The 18,219-nt window shown below is 40.8% G+C and overlaps 1 long non-coding RNA gene across 1 annotated transcript in view; it reads left to right on the forward strand.

Annotated features, from left to right (window-relative positions):
* Positions 1–18,219, forward strand: part of LOC140070606 (uncharacterized) — an 89,991-nt gene that overhangs the window by 70,303 nt on the left and 1,469 nt on the right. Inside the window, exon 4 of the long non-coding RNA XR_011848956.1 lies at positions 17,731–17,777. This is a non-coding gene — a long non-coding RNA (uncharacterized lncRNA). The remainder of the gene's footprint in view (positions 1–17,730; positions 17,778–18,219) is intronic.

Genomic DNA, 18,219 nt, shown 5'->3' on the forward strand with positions numbered 1-18,219 from the left:
GCCAATATATAAAAAGGGCTCTAGAACTTCGCCTGGCAATTACAGGCCTGTAAGCTTAACTTCCATTGTGGGGAAAGTATTGGAAGGGTTAGTAAAAGACTACATACTGGAGTATGTGACATCAAATAGTATAATAAGTGACAGCCAGCATGGGTTTACTAAGAATAGAAGTTGTCAAACTAACCTTATCTGCTTTTATGAAGAGGTGAGCAGATGCCTGGATGTAGGAGCAGCTGTGGATATTGTGTTCTTGGACTTTATATATACCACAAAAGTGGGGGGAATGTATAAGTATTCAAATAACAATCAAAAAGTTTGCCTGCATACAAAGAACGCAGTATGTAACACGAGTTCTTGGACTTTGCAAAGGCATTTGACACTGTCCCTCATAGACGCCTGATGGGTAAAATTAGGGCTATTGGTTTGACAGAAATCATTTGCAATTGGATTGAAAACTGGCTGAAGGATCGTATCCAGAGAGTTGTGGTCAATGATTCCTACTCGGAATGGTCACCAGTTATGAGTGGTGTACCCCAGGGTTCTGTGCTTGGCCCACTACTATTTAATATATTTATTAATGATATAGAGGTAGGAATTAATAGCACTGTGTCTATTTTTGCAGATGACACCAAACTGTGTAGTGTAATACAGTCTATGGAGGATATTCATAGGCTGCAGGGTGACTTGGACAAACTGAATGTTTGGTCATCCACTTGGCAAATGAGGTTTAATGTGGATAAATGTAAGGTTATGCACCTGGGGGCCAATAATCCAAAGGCAAAATATGTCCTTGGGGGAGTAAATCTGGGAGAGTCCCTTGTTGAGAAGGACCTGGGGGTACTAGTAGATCATAAATTGAATAACAGCATGCAATGTCAATCAGCTGCCTCTAAAGCCAGTAGGATCTTGTCATGTATCAAAAGTGGTATGGACTCTCGTGATAGGGATGTAATATTACCACTATACAAGGCACTGGTTCGGCCACACCTGGAATATGCTGTCCAGTTCTGGGCACCGGTCCATAAAAAGGATGCCCTGGAGCTGGAGAGGGTTCAACGTAGAGCCACAAAAATGATAAGGGGTATGGAGGGTCTCAGTTATGAGGAAAGATTAAAACAACTAGATTTATTTAGTCTGGAAAAGAGACGACTACGAGGGGACATGATTAATTTATTTAAATATATGAATGGTCCATACAAAAAATATGGTGGTAAGTTGTTTCAGATTAGATCAAATCAAAAGACGAGGGGGCACTGTCTCCGTTTGGAGAAACCAAGGTTTAATCACCGGAGGCGACAGGGCTTTTTTACTATGAGAACTGTCAATCTGTGGAATAGCCTGCCTCAGGCGCTGGTCACAGCAGGGACAGCGGATAGCTTCAAGAAGGGTCTAGATGCCTTTTTACACCTAAATAACATTGATGGTTATGTTATATAGAATTGTTTCCCCTAAATCCCTTCCTCATCCAATCCCTACCCGTCCTTGGTTGAACTTGATGGACAAGTGTCTTTTTTCAACCGTAGAAACTATGAAACTATGAAACTATGAAACATATAAACAAACCCCTCCCCCTTTTTTATTTATACGATCCTTTCTAAAAAGACTATAACCATCTATAGTAACAGCCCAGTCATAGCTACTGTCCAGCCATGTCTCGCTGATACCCACTATATCATATTTCCGCTCCAACATCAAGAGTTCCAGTTCCTCCATTTTGTTTGTGAGGCTTCTGGCATTTGTGTACATACACTTTATATGGTTTTCCCTGTCCGTATTCCTTTTGTCCTTATTCCCCAATCTCATTCCAGCCCCCCTTCCTCCCCCATGGACTATGACTCTTCCCAGCTCTCTATGTACACTGTCTATTTGCCCTGCACAAGTGTAGTTGCCCTCCCCCCAGGTCTCTAGTTTAAACACTCCTCCAACCTTCTAGCCATTTTTCCCCCTAAAACAGCAGCCCCCTCCCCATTGAGGTGCAGCCCATCCCTACTGTAGAGCCTGTAGCCGACAGAAAAGTAAGTCCAGTTCTCCATGAACCCAAAACCCTCCTTCCTACACCAACTTTTGAGCCACTTATTTACCTCCTTGATCTCCCGCTGCCTTTCTGGTGTGGCTCAACCTTATATATAGTGCAATGTGCCGAACATAATATCACGACATAGTATACAAAAATGTTGAGAATTTTGCACAACCAATTCCAATGCATTTAATATAACTGGAGTGAAGTTATGTCTAAATATGCAACATAAATCTGTCTACCACATATGGATTCCTTATGAAAAATCTGGCATAAATAGGCTACGATTAATAATGGAGTAGCTTGGCAAATGTCTCAAAGGGTACTAATCAGCAATTGAGACAATTTTGCTACAAAAAACTGACTTAACTACAATAATACATTTGATGGGGATAAAAACTATTTCTTGTGAACTAGTAAGTGACGCATTTTGTGTTTATTGGCAAAACAATCAATGACGGCTTCATCTGTAATTAAATTAAGGACTTTTTCTCTACTGAAGGATGGCTAGATGATTGAGTCTTGACTGACCCATTGTCTGTCTTAGCCAGTTATGAAGACCTTGTAGTGCTGAAAATGACCTTTCACAGCTGCAGCTGGGATAATCAAAACTATTTGAATAACTTTCTTTAGCGTTGGAAAAATAAGTGGATTCAAATCATCATACAGAGTGTTCATTGTGTAGTTTGTTGCACCTTCATACTTTCTTAACAAAAAAAATTTTGCCACAAGAACTTCTTGTCCTAGTTCAATGTTTAGACAATGCATGCAAGTCAGAGGAAAGAAAATTTTGTGATTTTGAAATTGGATTTCCGTGGATCTGTGGTTTGTGGGAAGAGAAAGCAAATGTTTGTGAGTAGGTAGCTTTATATGTAGCTGATTTGTATTTTATAATGATTGAACTGATTTGTATTTTATAATCCCGATGGTTGGAACCCTATGAGAAAAGGTTCCCTTTAACCTCTTCTCTAGCAATTATGGTATCATTCCACCATAATTGGATTTTATGGTGGGATGTTGAGCACATTTATTTTGTTTGCCTATGGCACTGTCAGGCTTAGAGGTTGTGGATCCTCTGAACCACTGCAGACGATGACACAAGCCACCTGGGACCAGAGTCTAAGTGACACCCGTTTTTCACCAGAGCCTGCTGCAAAGCGGGTTGGACTTGCTGCAGTGTGGTACCACCAGATCGTTACACAGGTGTGACTTGTCCACAGTGGCAGCCCAGGTCGAGGTACAGAAACGGCAGGCAATCTCGTAGTCGGGGACAGGCAGGAAGTCAGGACGGGCGGCACAGGATCGGAGTTGGAGACTTAACAACAGGTCAGGGCAGACGGCCAAGAAGCGAAGTCAGAAACGGAACCAGGGTCACAACGGGAATTCACAGAAACGGCACAAGGCATAAACACAGCTTTCTCTGGGGCTCTAGGAACAAAGATCTGGCAGGGGTCACAGGAAGAGGCAGGGTCATATAGTATGCCTGAGAATGGCCAGCGCCAATTAGTGGTGCAATGCCCGTTTAAATCTGCAGAAGCTGGCGCACGCGCGCCCTAGGAGTCAGGAATGCGTGCGCACGGCCGAGGAGGATGGAGCGGCTGGCGGGACCGAAGAGGACGGAGCAGGAGCCGTGACCCGTAAGTTGCGCGTGCAACACGCTTGTGGGGTGAGAGGCACGGGTGAGCCCGCAACCCGTGATATGGGTCGCGGGACCACCTGTGACAGGCACCATAATGCCTTTTCCCAGCTATGGTTGGCCCCACCTATTCTCCACCCTTGCCACACCTTTTACACTTTTTTTGTAGAACTCTTTACCCCCAATGGAGGTAAAAAAATAAATGCAGATCCACAGATTCCACATTTTTATAATAAATTTCCTGTATAAAACCCCCATAGAGTGAAAAAACTGCTGTTGGGATCTTAGATATTGAAATAGCTAAGTCTCTGATGGCAGGGATCTACTGGGTGTAAGTAAACCCAGCATAGTTTTTATACTGTGATCTGATCCTATGCTGTCTAGGCATTGCATAATTTTGTATTATGGGAAAGAGTTTTTTACATCATATTGCATAAAACATGATCCAAAAATGAGTTATTTCCTGATATTTTATTTTTCACCCCATTATGTGAGTTAGTCTTATTATTCTCTAGTAAAAAAACATTACTTAGCATTATATTATGAGGTTGTACTACACAATGAAGTCGTCAATCACCATTCTTATTTTGCAATTCATAAAATTGTTATAACTTTGTTCTCTATTTATCTTCTCAACCTAATCAGAATGCCATGGATATCATATAACCTAATATGTAGCAATAGGGGCATTTAGGACTTAATTCTATAGGGTAGAGGTGTGAAAAGAAACTAAGCAGGAGAGAAGAATTAGATGTATATTAGCTAGACCTATCAATTGTAGCAGGATTGGCAGACCATCTGATGCAGAGGTGTCAAACTGGCTCATGGTCCAAATTTACCCTGTAGTGTAATGATATTTGGCCTGCGAAAAAAATATGAATATATCATGCTGAGGGCAAAGAAAAACTTCCCATGGAACTACACAGATTGCAGGAGTAGCTGGCCATCTTCAACTACATCTGGAGGACATTGGAAGCTGAAGGGAGGTAAAGTGCTGGACTGGTGCTCCATGTGGAGGTAAGTATAACTGCTTCCTTGTTTGGGTAACCCCTCTACACCACTCTTGAAAAAAATATTAAAGTCAATTAAATAACCAAGAAAACATTTCCAATTACTCCACTATTAACATATTTGCCCAGATTTATTAGAGCCCCTGTGCCAGTTTTCTGTCAGACTTTGCACATTCTTTTCAGAGCAAACTGCCTGCACATGTATATAAGAAGCGTCCGAGACACATTTGTGTCGCAGCTGCAATGTACTGCACTGGAATGGGTGTTCCGCTTCTCATTCGGACCGTGCATCACATTTATCATACAAAGTCCAACAGAAATGTTTCACACGCCCCATTTTTAAAGGCAGGGGCTTCCTATGGGCACAGAGGCCTCTGCCATGGCTCCCTGTCAGCACAGGTGTTTGGGCCCACTGGTGGACCAGGGCCAGTCCGACCCTGAATGAAGTGTTATTATTTGGGCCTAGTAAATCATTTTTGATATTGTCCTTTGCATGGTGGTGCTTAACAACAGGACAGCGGTAAAATAAATGGAGTTTCTACATTCTACTGAAATTATTAGTAATGCTTTTTTTTTGTATAGAATCTTGTGTTCATTATCACTATTGTGCTTTTTGTGCCTTTTATGTTGTAGTAATGCTGTGGGTCACAGTTTGGAGGTATGATTTGGAAATTGTAGCGCTATTGTTTGGAATATTGGCCTTATGGTAGTTTTTTAGTAACATTATACTGCATACTGCCACTGCTTTATAAAACCTTCTTTCACATTACCTGACTTGTTGGACCAGGTGCTTCAGCCCTATAGCACCATGAGGATATTGAGGGTGTCCAATTGAATATGCCCATGCACTTTGTGTTATCATATAATGAATATGTGTTAAAGAGGTGTTAATCAAACATTTAATTTTTGGAGACCAGGAGGGAGGGAGTGCTAATATTTCACCACTTTCCAGGATTGGATAACACATTAAGATTTACCATGATGTACTACATAAAGCCGTATGCTGCATCTTCCCTCTAAGCCCTGCAGTGTGCCCAGACCATAGAATATTGCCACATATGGTTGATTGTTTCCAGTGGAATATGTTGGGCACAATATATTTGGGCAGAAATGGCATATTTCTACTCTGTACCATCCATTCTGGATTATCTTTGGGTCACCCACCTGTGTGGTAAAAATTCTAAACCCCTAAATTCTTTGAGGGCAGTACTTTCCAAATTAGGGTCAGTTTACGGTACTAAAAATTTCTTGAAAATCTCTGAAATTGTTATTAAAACCATAAGCACATTTGAAAAAATATTAAAGAAAAAGATGTATGACAAATTAGTTTCTATAAAAAGAATTCCAATGTTATTACTTTCTGTCTAAAAAGCTGAAAATGTTCAACTCTCAAAATTGTTCTTTTTTAATTTGCACCACATCTCTTAGATCCCTACCCAAAATATAACATATCAGCTAAAATGTGCTACCTACACAAACTACAATGTGCCACACATAATTCTCATAATCACTGGAATAAGTTATATTGCACCCAATTTACTGCATTAATCTCTGTGGGGAAGGGCGCTTTTCACATCACTGATTTGTCACTGGACTCATTTTGACTTATGGATGCATACAGATTGGTTTTCTCTTCCTGTCATCACTGATGACTTACTGAACCATTCCTTTCAATGGGCTTTTTCACAGTTTACTTTTTTTTCACTGATCATGGGTCAGTTTAGAACCTGCTCTTTTTGTGTTCAGTGGCAGAATTTAATCAGTGAAAAAAAAAGTTGTAAAAAAAAGTCCATTGAAAAGAATGGGTCAGTAAGGCATTAGTGAAAAATCACTGAAGTCATGAAGAGAAAACCAATCTGTATGTGTCCATAAGCTCAAATGGGTTCAGTGACAAATCACTGATGTGAAAAAAACCCCAATGTGCAACTGCCCTTACCCAAAGGTGAGTCTGCAGCCACTTACGTGCAGCAAGTATGCCTCTTGCTTTATTGCCACAGGACTCTTTCTTTATTATTTGTACATTTCTGTGCTCATTTACATATTTGCTGCTTCCATTAGGCACGTTATCCTATATTCTATACAGACCAATCCCATAAAAGACATTTTACAGAATTTATTTCTATGTGGTTTGCCACAAAACTATATAGGTTGTAATTATCAAGAACAAAGTTGACAAAATAACACCAAAACACTTATTGCACAGAAGTAAATTTATTCATGGGAAATACAGATTCCGGTGCCAGGTGAGCCAGGTGTCAGGTAAGTGCCAGAAGACTAAGGTGTCAGGTGAGTGTCGGAAATGCCAGTTTTCAGGTAAGTGCCAGAAGACTAAATGCCAGGTGTCAGGTAAGTGCCAGAAGACTAAGATGCCAGGTGTCAGGTGAGTGTCAGGTAAGTGCCAGAAGACTAAGGTGTCAGGTAGGTGCCGGAAATGCCAGGTTTCAGGTAAGTGCCAGAAGATTAAGATGCCAGGTATCAGGTAAGTGCCAGAAGACTAATATGTCAGTTGAGTGCCAGGTGTCGGGTAAGTGCCAGAAGACTAAATGCCAGGTGTCAGGTAAGTGCCAGAAGACTAAGGTGTCAGGTGGGTGCCGGAAATGGCAGGTTTCAGGTAAGTGCCAGAAGATTAAGATGCCAGGTGTCAGGTAAGTGCCAGAAGACTAAGATGCCAGGTGTCAGGAGAGTGCCAGGTGTCAGGTAAGTGCCAGATGACTAAAATGCCAGTTGTCAGGTGAGTGCCAGAAGACCAAAGTGCCAGGTGTCAGGTAAGTGCCAGAAGACTAAGATGCCATGTGTCAGGAGAGTGCCAGAAGACTAAGATGTCAGGTGAGTGCCAGAAGACTCAAGCGCCAGGTGTCAGGTAAGTGCCAGAAGACTAAGGTGTCAGGTGAGTGCCAGATGTGCCAGGTGAGCCAAATGTCTGCTAAGTGCCAGAAGACTAAGATGTCAGGTGGGTGCCGGGTCTCAGGTAAGTGCCAGATGACTAAAATGTTAGGTAAGTGCCAGATGACTAAAATGCCAGGTGTCAGGTAATTGCCAGATGACTAAAATGCCAGGTGTCAGGTAAGTGCCAGATGACTAAAATGCCAGGTGTCAGGTAAGTGCCAGATGACTAAAATGCCAGGTGTCAGGTAAGTGCCAGATGACTAAAATGCCAGGTGTCAGGTAAGTGCCAGATTACTAAAATGCCAGGTGTCAGGTTAGTGTCAGATGACTAAAATGCCAGGTGTCAGGTTAGTGCCAGAAGACTAAGATGCCAGGTGTCAGGTGAGTGTCAGGTAAGTGCCAGATGACTAAAATGCCAGGTGTCAGGTAAGTGCCAGATGACTAAAATGCCAGGTGTCAGGTAAGTGCCAGATGACTAAAATGCCAGGTGTCAGGCAAGTGCCAGATGACTTAAATGCCAGGTGTCAGGTAATTGCCAGATGACTAAAATGCCAGGTGTCAGGTAATTGCCAGATGACTAAAATGCCAGGTGTCAGGTAAGTGCCAGATGACTAAAATGCCAGGTGTCAGGTAAGTGCCAGATGACTAAAATGCCAGGTGTCAGGTAAGTGCCAGAAGACTAAGATGCCAGGTGTCAGGTAAGTGCCAGATGACTAAAATGCCAGGTGTTCGGTGAGTGCCAGGAGACTAAGATGCCAGGTGTCAGGTGAGTGCCAGGTGTCAAGTAAGTGCCAGATGACTAAAATGCCAGGTGTCAGGTTAGTGCCAGATGACTAAAATGCCAGGTGTCAGGTAAGTGCCAGGAGACTAAGATGCTAGGTGTCAGGTGAGTGCCAGGTGTCAGGTAAGTGCCAGATGACTAAAATGCCAGGTGTCAGGTAATTGCCAGATGACTAAAATGCCAGGTGTCAGGTAAGTGCCAGATGACTAAAATGCCAGGTGTCAGGTAAGTGCCAGATGACTAAAATGCCAGGTGTCAGGTAAGTGCCAGATGACTAAAATGCCAGGTGTCCGGTGAGTGCCAGAAGACTAAGATGCCAGGTGTCAGGTGAGTGCCAGGTGTCAGGTAAGTGCCAGATGACTAAAATGCCAGGTGTCAGGTAAGTGCCAGAAGACTAAGATGCCAGGTGTCAGGTGAGTGCCAGGTGTCAGTTAAGTGCCAGATGACTAAAATGCTAGGTGTCAGGTAAGTGCCAGAAGACTAAGGTGCCAGGTGTCAGGTGAGTGCCAGGTGTCAGGTAAGTGCTAGATGACTAAAATGCCAGGTGTCAGGTGAGTGCCAGGTGAGCCAGGAATCTGGTAAGTGCCAGAAGACTTAGATGCCACGTGTCAGGTGAGTGCCAGAAGACTATGGTGTCAGGTGAGCCAGGTGTCAGGTAAGTGCCAGAAAAAAAAGGTGTCAGGTGAGTGCCAGGTGTCCGGTCACTGCCAGAAGACTAAGATGCAAGGTGTCAGGTTAGTGCCAGGTCTCAGGTAAGTGCCAGAAGACTAAGATGCCAGGTGTCAGGTTAGTGCCAGGTGAGCCAGGAGTCAGGTAAGTGCCAGAAGAATAAGATGCCAGGTGTCAGGCGGGTGCCGGAAGATTAAGGAGCCAAGTGAGCCAGATGTCAGATAAGTGCCAAAAGATTTAGGTGCCAGGTAAGTTCCAGAAGACTGAGGTGCCAAGTAAATCAGGGGTCAGGTAAGTCAGTGCCAAATCAGAATAATGCCAAGTTGCCAGGAGGAAATAGTCCTGATTGAGTCAAGTGCCAGTTGAGCCAAATCATAATTGTGCCAGGTGCGTCAGTGCCAAGTAATAATTGTGCCAGGTGCGTCAGTGCCAAGTCATAATTGTGCCAGGTGCGTCAGTGCCAAGTAATAATTGTGCCAGGTGCGTCAGTGCCAAGTCAGAATAGTGCCAAGGGATTTCGTTGCCAGGTGAGCCAGGAGACTGCCAGAAGACTTCAGTGCCACAAACAAAAAAAAAAGAAAAGTTAGACAAAGTGTGACTAATATATTTATATTATGTACTAGCTGTCACCCCCAGTGTTTTCTGGGATAGTATATAACTGCTCCTAACTATAACAAAATAGAATGGGTTAACAAAAACTATTTTGTGTCTGTATCTCTGTGTCTATCTTTGTCTGTCTGTCACTCTCCCTCTATCTCTATCCATATTACCTCACACATAAGCTCACATTACCTCACATTGCTTATAGTAACCAATCAAAGCTCATATTAACCCCTTTTGGTCTAAGCCATTTTAGGGCTTTAGGACCAGGCCTGATTTTTTGTATTTGACCTGTGTCATTATAGGAGGTTATACCTTTGTAACACTTGCAGGGCAATAAGAGATGGCTACACATGTGCTTATCACCCTATTCACTCATACAGGAATTTCTGAACTAGCAGTTTGCTGCTTGAGAGGTGTGGCCCAGGACCGCCATCAGGGACCATGTCACAGTGCTATGGAATGGACCAGCTCCAGCACCAGCTGTCCCACATGGCTCTTATAATGAATTCCCCCAATGTTTATGTGATGTACATGTGCTCTGTATACTTACTGGTCAGGCTACTGTTTTCTTGCTGCTGCAGCAACAGCAACAGAAGGACCGAAGGCTAAAAAATAGAAAGCAATGTAACAAGAATTTGAAGAAATCCAGTAAACTTATGATGATAAGCAATGTTATCTACTTTCCAAAAATGCAAGCATTATCCCTGGTCATAGCAGATACTGGAGAAGTGTGAGATTACAGGGGGTGTAGCCTCACAGGTAGAATACATTACAATAGACAAAGAATTATTGAAATAAAATATTAAAGAATGGCAGCATGACGTCCCTTAGCAGGAATAAAAGGCATTTTCATAATAGTCAAATTTTGTGTCTAAAATTATAAAATATCCAAATAAAAGAATAAAAAGTCTCCCTTTTTATTGACTGAACCAGACAGAGTTGGTGTTGTGGCATCAGTCACAATCCAAACTACAGGGTGGAGAATTTTTAATCCCACATAATAAAAGTTGTAGAAGTAATAGCCTGAACATTAGGATTGTAGTAAACATACTGCTGCAATCCTCTAGACCCATTTGTTTACCCGTCCGCTGGAGTTCACTGAAAGTGCATTGTCTGTCTATAATGCACTGTGCCGCGTTTCACTAAGATTGTGCGCCCGATATCCTGCATGTGTCGCTTCCCGCTCAGGTCTGACAGAGTTCACCATCTTTTTAGTGGTGCATCAAAGTGCTAGGGCTTGGGACACAATTTGAAAGTTAAATCCCATGCTCAGTCCGAATCAGTCGGACGGTGCGCTCCCTAATTTGTGTTGCATGGAAGCCAGCGCAGCTGCGGCAAAAAAAGGTCACGTGCGACACAATCACAACGCACCCGCTACTTAAATACCTGTGCAAGCCGTTTTACTATTAAAGATAGAGCACAATCCGAAAAAAGTGTGTCGCAAAGCAGCACAAAGCCTAAGTAAATGGGCCTCTATGTGATAATGAAGCCTCTATATGTAACTGATAATGTGTATTCATCTATAGTGTCTGTCTATATTAGCTGGTTAATTTCTGCACTTACATACTCATCACCGTCCTCTTCCTTCCTGGAGTCTTTTTTGAATATTTCTCTATAATTTCCCTTTCCAGTTCTTTTAGCGTGAGCTCCCTATTGCATATAGAACATGTAATAAATTACTCTATACTGTAATAATTAATTTAAGAGCTTTGGATTTGAACTTAGATGTTGCCTCCCCTATACTTTAAGTTTTTTCTCCATATAAAAAATGTATTTAATGTGCATGTTGTGTTTTTTGTAGGGGGGATTAATAAAAAGGCAGTTGACCCATTTCTGCACTGCACATGGTAGCATGCACCTATGAGCTAAAGGGGGTAATTAAATATGGCTCATGGAGGAGTAGGGATTTATATGGGAGAAAGCAAAGAGTCCTCTGTAACATAGTCTTTGGTCACTTGGCAATGTATGGATGGATTGGGAACTTTAGGTGGCCTAGTAAATACATTACTACCCCTCCTGGCCTCATAGCTTAATGACCCAATAGAATTTCTTCCTGTAGAGTACCATTGTCATTCAGCCTCTATAAATACCACAGATGTATAGACAGTATAGAAATCACCCAAAAGAGAACTGATAGATTAAATGGTCTCAGATTTTAAAAAAAAATGCTTAAAAGGTTCAAAAGAAGACAAGCACATGTCAAGATAACTGTGGAGATTTTCATTAAAGTGAAGCCATTATAAAGGAAGCTTGTTAAATGGAATAATCTTTGTTTATAGGATTATTGGATGTTCTGTGCAATATAACATATGGAAGATAAGTGTACATCACTGTGTAAGGCCGTATTTGTTAGACATTCGGTTTAAATAATGAGTCCCTCATGTCCCACTGCACCATACTGTAGCCATGTGGCAAATCAGGATGTGCCTCTGATAATCATTACCATGGAAAGTGGGAGGAGCGATCATGGTCACAGGTTGTAAGAATTATTGTATCAGAAGAGCAGAAAACTCTGGACCAGCAAGTGTGGACATGACATAGCGATTTATTTATTTTTTTTGTTCTTTGTGTAATGATTTATTTCTATATTATATCGTGATCTTACCCAATGGTGCGGAGCCTAGGACGCCATTTATGTTGTTTAACTCTTTCATCTCTGTAATTAAAAAAAAATCAATCGATTTACAAACTAATTTGTATAATTTCTATAATTTATCTCCCACCAGGTGAAGAGAATTTTCAATGTTTCAGATTTGTTTTTCTTTCCTTCTTTCAAAGAGCCAAATCATAATAGTAATAATGATAATCTTTATTTATCTAGCACCATCAAATTCCATAGAGCTTCACAAATAAAATAAGACATTACAGAGTAATAAAATTCATATGGAACAATAGGAGTGAGGGCCCTGCTAACAAAAGCTTACAGTGTATGAGTATGAAGGGGGTATGAACAAGCCATCAGCTGCCATCTGATATACAAAGTCTAAAGTCAGTGGGACTGCAGAGAAGCTGGGTCTTGTCCACTGCTGGTGCTGTGTTGAGGTGACAATAGACACCATGCAGCCAATAGCATAGGGACCCACTTAAAACAAGGTCACTGTGAAGTGGTCAGTGACTTATGCAACTTGATTAAAATGAAACTAAGAACCTTGAGTTTGTTTTGTTATTGTAGCCTATCAGCACTAGATCATTGTATAATTTGTGGATATGCAAACTCTCAAAATTTTGGTAATTGGAAGAAGCTTATTGTTTAAGGGAAGAGTTATGGCGTTTACTGATACCAATTATAGTTACATGTGACTTTTGATATTTTTATTTTATTAAAATGTATATGTGAGGTGTATTGTAATGTATTCTCTATAAACATCTCTATAGCATTCGGGTGCATCTGATTTTCAGTCATTTGACCTAAACTTTGCCCTTGGCCATATGACAACTGTGGTACATCTGCCATACATCAAACTGTAAAATTCCAACATAAATTAGTTTGTGGGATTCTACATACCTAAATGCAGTAGGTGCCACTCTCACCTTGGCTATCCATCTATTGAAGAAGTGAAAATTAGAAAACAGTATCACTTAACTAGAAAACTAGAGTACAAGTCCTGATAAATGTTCTCCATAGTCTGTGTAAACAGGGTGTATATCAGCTCTACCTGAGTAAGTCATCTTTCATTAGTTACAAGGAAGAATCTATATTATGGTGTAATCTTCTATATAGTGGGGCACATTTACTAAGAGTAGTGCAAACTGTTTGCCTGTGTATAGTGCAGTGTGCGTCAGATTCAGGATTTCTGGCGCCCGTTCTTCTTGAATCTGGTGCCCCCTGCACCGACAGAGTGCACCAACTTTTTTTATGGTGCACCTTTAACATAAGACGTGCAACACCCTTCTGTCGGACTTTGCATGATAAATCTGTCGCATGGTCCGACTAAGCACCGAAACGCCCCCTGATTTGTGTCACATGATGCCTAGTGCAGCTGCACCACAGCAGAAGGGTCGCGTGCGACACTTCTTAGATACCTAAGAAAGCAGTTTACACTAGAAAGAATGTGCAAAGTCTGACAGAAAACTGGTGCACAGCCCTTAGTAAATGTGCCCCATGGTCTTCTTATCTTTATACTTACATATTGAATATCTTTTCATCAAGACCTTGTATGTCCTCCTCCATCTTCTCTTTTAGTTGTCTAATGGTCTCATCCCTAATGTAGATGTAACATATATTATATACAATATTTTGATTTCAGGCTTTTATTATGGTTGTGCATGGGCATTGTTATTATTACAAATGAGGTAAAGTTCCCGTGCTTCATCTCCAGCCCAAATACTTTGTTTTATTTGCACAGGTCATGTTTGCACATGAAACAGTCTGCAAGGTGGGAAAAGATTAATACATGGAAATGGAGCAGTTTGCAGATGCCTGTAATGGCCATAATATGAAGGTAGCAGGGTGGCCCCTTCTTTACTAATTAACAAAATTGGTTTATATGAGAGATAGATGTACATACAGTCTATACTAATATATGAAGCTTCTATGTTACTTACATTGGACAGAAATCTGATCATGGTCACACAGGTGCACGAGAGTAGTATCGTTAGTATCAGAGCTGTGCGATATAACAAGCCGTGCACCTGTGTGACCATGGACAGTTTTCTGTCCACTGGGGCTGGGTTCACACGTGGCATTTTGGAGGCGCATTTTGGCTACTCTGGAAATGTTTTTCTTCATTGCCGTAAGTGTAAGCAGCTGTGTAAACATTTCCAGAGTAGCCAAATGCATTTTAACATTTAAAAACACATGCGTTTCAACGCATCCAAAACACCACGTGCGAACACACCCCGAGTGGACAGAAATTTTTCTATGGTCTTGCAGGTGCACAGCTCGTTATATCACACAGCTCTGATTATACAAGTCTTGCACCTGTGTGATCATGGTCAGATTTCTGTCCAATGGAAATAACATAGAAGCTTCCGATAGAATGACAGCAAGCAGAGATCTAAAAATAGTGAAAAATTCATATAGAAAGTATATTGGAAAATTGTATAACTTTTTATTATACAAACAATAACAATAATTTATTTGCTGAAATGGGAATACCGCTATGTGGTTTTACAAAGAGATGGGTTCCTCTATAAACCCATCAAAGCTAATAGATTGTATTGGCAACCAGGAGACCTATCAACGACTCCCGAGCTTGTAGAAGCCTAAGGCCAGACTTAGTTACTTGGTTACTTTCCATTTTATCTCCACTAGGCCTACTACTCATAAAGTAACATGTCTCTACCTAAAAAAACATTATGTTATTCTGAAGCATCTTTATATTCCTATAACCTATAATTTTATTTATAGCATATTATTTTATATTGAAACTTACATATCATCCAAATATTTTATCTTTGCCAAAGCTGCAAGTGTTTCTTCCATTGTGTTCTTTAACTGTTCCAGGGTATCCTCCCTATTGTACATGAAACATATATCATCTCATATGTCATAAATACAGGTCATTATAAAGACTTTCCTAGAGTTATAAAGAGTTAAACATTTCTCCCCCAAGGCAGTTTTAGGATTATTCTCTTAGTTGAGGATGAAGCAATGCTTTAGTTTCATACACCGCTCCATTCTCAGCTGGTGGCTGTGTAAGGAGATGCAGGATGGCATCCATCACCTAAATACAGCTGTGTTGCACTTGGTTGGTTGGTTGGCCGCTGACAGAACACCATTTGGCAAGAAATATTGTGGAAAGGTACTAACATTACCCAGCAGGGCCACCCCTTCTATTTCAACTGCTACAGCTCTGCCCCAAGATCAGATAGCAATAGCATGGTTTAGTGACATCATTGTATCAGATTTAGGAAACCCTCTATAAAATAATACAGGAAATATCTGACTGTCCCCTTTATAACAAATAGAATTAGCAAGTTGGCAGAAGAAATAGAAAGATTTATTTACCAAAGTTGTAGGTCTGCAACTGAAAAAGAAACAACAGATTATAAAGACTTGTGAAGAACTATGTCAATGATTATTTAGGGAATGATGCATTGTGGGTATATTCTTTAAGAGGGGGCACTGCATAAAATGAATCAATAGGCAAAGCACAGAAGAGATTATACATAAATCAGTGTCAAGTGGACCAGGCTACATATTTGAGGAAAAAGCAGCAGCACTCTTGTAATCCGGTGAATCAAGTGCTCTCTTTATTCATCAGAAATACCTGCAATGTTACGACAAAAGACAAGCTTGTCAAAGTAAAATCAAAGTAATGTCGGGTCACAGCAAGTCTTGCATGGTAAAGACTGGGCATTGAAATTCTGTATATATTTCTAATGAATGAAGAGAGCACTTGATTCACTAGATTACAAGGCAGTGCTGCTGCTTTTTCCTCAATTGTATGTTCCTGGACCTATGCAACTGGGATCCTTCTGCTGCGGAAACCCGACACAGTGCAAGCAGGCCCAGATTGGACAAATTTGGATGCTGTTTCAAACTTAAAGGAAACCTAGCACTTGAAGTGGCAGGTATAAGAAGGAAATACCGAGTACCAGCTCAGGGTGAGCTGGTGCCGGAGCTTATTTTTGTTAGTGTTTTAAACCCCTGTATCGCAGTTTAAAACACTTTTAAACTTTATAGCCGAAGCTGCTTCAGCGCACCGTGCGCGCGGCTACATAGGAAGTGAAGGAGAGCCGCATGCACGGTCATGCGCTTGGTGCGCCGAAGCAGCTTCGGTTATAAAGTTTAAAAGTGTTAAACCGTGATCTTAGGGTGTCTGGTTATCTTTAATGCCAAAAAATAGTAAAATGATATAGTATAAAAAATGGGACCATACATAATAAAAAATAGTATGATATATATATATATATATATTTATCTGAAAATGTGAAGTGTAAAAATGTGCATGTGCAGCATGTGTGAAATGAATTTGACTAAAAACTACAAAGCAACCAAGGGTTCTTCTTACATAATTTGTATTAGTATGTCATTTGTATATTAAGATCTTAGGATGAATATATATATATAATGTATAATGTGACATATTAGTGCAAGTTACTTACATTGCTTGCCAATCTCTGAAGGCTGGAATAGTAAAGCAGACGGTATAAAAAGAGAAGGGGATAAAGTCCATGGATCAGTTCAGGTTCTTACATTGTACAGTATATAACATACACATGGGCTGTGGGATGTTACATTTTCATCTATGAGTTTCTACAAAACCTGATCAGAAATGACTGGAGATTTCTTGATAGTCAGACATTGTATGATCTATGTGATGGTCTCTACCCTGTATGTATAAAGCAAAATGCCCAAGTAATGAATCATGTATAGGCTGAGAGTAAGGCTACATTCACACACATGTATGGGGGACGTATATACGGCTGACGTATATACGGCCGATATACGTCCCCCATACACTTCTATGGGCTCACGGCACCGTACCGCTCCGTAGCCCGGGAAAAGATAGGACATGTCCTATCTTTTCCCATGATACGGCGCCGTGCGCAGTATCTTCCTATGGAGAGGGGCGGATGTGAGCAGCGCTCATCCCCTGCTCCTCTCTGCAGCGCCGATGTATGCCCGCCGTACCGCATACATCGTGTGAATGTAGCCTAATTCTGTTTGATCACCACCATTGTTGTAATGTATAAAAGACACACAATGGAAAGACTGAAAAACAACCAGAGAAATGTTCCCAAATGTATCACAGAGACCTACATATGCTACTGTAGACTACTGTATACGACATAGTTGTACACTGCCTCATGACCCGTCCCAACTGTAGATTTTAGTGTAAATATATCCTGTAATATTTTATCCAAACGCCTGACCCTAATATCTAACTGATATGGGAATACAATATTCACTTATCCAGGAACCTCAAGACATGAGAACTTTTATCTTTCAGTGAAATGTAGCCATTTGATATAGTATTGTGGATAACTAGGATGTGTGTGAGATAGTAGCTATGTACAGTATATATAACTATGTAATGTTTCAGTGTCTATACAAATATCACAATACCAGTTATTTCACCATTTTTTGCATTCTGTATACAAACAACTTCAGGAATTTGTGACTTACATAACTCTGTCTTTGTTTTCTATTCTCCATTTTCTTCATTGAAAATAACTCAAGAAACTGCAAATGATAACCAGAGAAGTTTCTTTAAAAGAAGCCTTGTGGTAAGTACTTATATATTTCTTCAAAATGAATATGTCTATAACATAGAGGATGTGGGGAATATGAGGGCTCCAAAGTAGAAATCAGAGAAGTTAGATTAAAAGAAAATTGGATATAATTCAGAAAAACACAGGAGCCAAAAACAAACATACTCACACTTTATCGCCAACTATAACCCTCAAAAGGATTCCAAGATGGCTGCCGCTTATACAGTTTTCATGAAGTCATAATGCCCAGCTAGAGGTAAACATTCCGTGATGTCATCATCCCTACAGCCTATCAAATTCTATGGGATTCAGTAAAGTCAGCAGAGGATTTATTCATTAATTATAATGTAAAACCTGGAAATAGAAAAATAATAAATCAAATGCTTGGAATGGGGAGGTCTAAAGTGTCTGTAGCATCTAAGTGCATTGGCTGTGGAGAAGGAGATCTTTCCCTCCA

Source organism: Engystomops pustulosus, chromosome 7 (assembly GCF_040894005.1).
Source record: "Engystomops pustulosus chromosome 7, aEngPut4.maternal, whole genome shotgun sequence".
Taxonomy (NCBI): Eukaryota; Metazoa; Chordata; class Amphibia; order Anura; family Leptodactylidae; genus Engystomops; species Engystomops pustulosus.